General features: G+C 42.3%; 1 non-coding gene across 1 annotated transcript; it reads right to left on the reverse strand.

Annotated features, from left to right (window-relative positions):
• Positions 1-371: 371 nt before the first annotated feature.
• Positions 372-460, reverse strand: trnar-ucg (transfer RNA arginine (anticodon UCG)). Its single transcript is given in 2 exon segments — positions 372-407; positions 424-460. It is a non-coding gene; the product is annotated as a tRNA-Arg (tRNA).
• Between the last annotated feature and the right edge of the window lie 1,837 nt (positions 461-2,297).

Here is a 2,297-nt window from a genome sequence, read left to right on the forward strand (position 1 = left end):
CGATGTTATAAAGTTGCTGATTTATCCAGATGGCGGATTCTCCCCTCACAGTGAAAAGTAACATCACACCTTCACATCGTTTTATAATTGAATAATTAGTGAAATGGAATTATTTGTGATGTTATTTCTCCCGAGACGGTGTTTCCTGCAGTGAAACTGATCAGTTTCAGCTCAGTCATTCAGGGACCTGGAATTCCTGCAGTTTGAGCCCGCTGTAACCCCAGCCCACTTCTGATTGGTCACCCTCTTCTCATAAAGTCAGTGACAGCACATGAGGAGGCCATTCGCCCCACCAAGTCCATGTCGGGTTTCCAATCTGTTCAGTCCCCGACTTGATCCCCAAAGCCCTGCAGAATCCCTTTGGGTCAGAATGACTGTGGCAGGACTCGAACCTGCAATCTTCTGATAAGATCATCGAATATACCGAAGTCAGACGCCTTATCCATTAGGCCACACGGCCATTAGTTCTCAGGAATGATTCAATCAGAGAACCTCGAAGCACTAAATACAAAAAATCATTGGTTGAACCTGTCAACCTGGCAGAATATTTGAATTTGTGAAAGCCGCCAATTTCACTTTGGAAAAGAAGTGATCGACTGGAAAAGTACATAAAAATCTATTTTCCCGTAGCGGTTTAAATAAACTTTTAAAACACAATTTTGCTTTTACCGACTCAAATTTCTGGTGCTATTTTATGAACAGCTTTATTTTGCCAATTTTTGTCAACTTCTCATCCGTAACTGACAGTAAAAGACTCCGTTCAGCAATCTTTCACACGACAAATAACTCAAACTCGGTGTGGAAGTAATAGATTACAGACTATTGGTAATTCCCCTTCACACAGGCTTCAGGGGGACAGTGAGAAGCCGCTGAAATAGTTGCTTCATCCTTTTACTGTCCTGTTACTGACATGTTGGAATCAGATTTGTATTTAACAAGCTATTTCTGTGAAAACAAAATCCTCAACGGACCAGTTGGGAATCTGGGAATCACTGAAGTAAAATAAAAGGCTTTTGATTGAGAAGACGGGACCTTCTCACCAGCAGCCGGGTTACATTCCCCTCACATCCTTACACAGTGAGCTGCTCTTTCCCTCGAGAAATAGACAGCAGCAGTTGGAAGTTCAGTAAAAGGATCGGTTCATTGAGACAAGTTTCTGACTGACAGGTGGTGCTGAATATTAATACAAAAATGTCCTGGAATGGGAAACAAGTGTCCAGAGTGGGGTCTGAAATCAGGACAGGGAAATGGCCAGCACTGACACAGATCATTTCATTATTACATTGATATCTGACTGTCTATAAGGAGAAGCGAGTTAAACACATGATGGTGAAAGGAATGGAAGATGACGCTGGTTGTTCTCGATGAAGAGGGATAGACAGAGGTGTGGGTACAGCAGACTTCAGACAGTAATCAACCCTTTCAGATACTGTGGGTGGATCTGAAAAGAGCCTTTGGGATAGGGAAAAAAGCTCTTTGTTTAAAAACCCTCAAATAGCTACCTTATAATTGGTCAGGTTACTAATGTTTTAGTTAGTGTAATTTATGAATAATTACTAATTAGAAAGTGCTGTTTGGACAGAGTGTAAAGCTGTGAGTTGATGTGTGAGGGACTTCACTGACTAGGGGAAGGAGGTGCTCTTTGGTCTCTTCTCTTCTGCCTTTTCAGCCTCCATGATACAGGGGAAGAAGCTGATCGGTGAGTAACTGGTACATTATTCTACTTATTACACGAGCAATAATGAGTTTGTAAAGCTAAGTAATGGCAGGGCAGCTCGAAAAGTAAAAGTTCGAAATTGGGGGAAGGCAAATTTTACAAAACTGAGAGCTGATTTGGTGGATGTGGACTGGATACAACTACTTGAAGGAAACCCAAAGATGTTTTATCAGTCCATGAAGAGCGAGAGGATAACTAAGGAAAGGGTATGGCCTATCAGAGATGTACAAGGGAACTTCTGTGTGGATCCAGAAGATGTGGGCGGGGGTCTTCATGAGTTTTTTGTCTCTGCCTTCACAAAGGAGAGGGATGATGCAGACATTGTAGTAAAAGAAGAGGAGTGTGAAATATTAGATACGATAAGCATAATGAGAGTGGAAGTACGAGAGGGTCTGACATCCTTGAAAATGAATAAATCACCAGGGCCAGATGGTTTGCATCTGAGGTTGTTAAAGGAAGCCAAGGAGTAAATAGTGGATGCCCTGGGGATCATCTTCAAATCCTCACTGGATATGGGGGAGGTGCCGGAGGATTGGAGGTCTGCGAACGTTGTACTATTATTTTAAAAGGATGTGGTAAG

Source organism: Heterodontus francisci, chromosome 28, assembly GCF_036365525.1.
Source record: "Heterodontus francisci isolate sHetFra1 chromosome 28, sHetFra1.hap1, whole genome shotgun sequence".
In the NCBI taxonomy this organism is placed as follows: Eukaryota; Metazoa; Chordata; class Chondrichthyes; order Heterodontiformes; family Heterodontidae; genus Heterodontus; species Heterodontus francisci.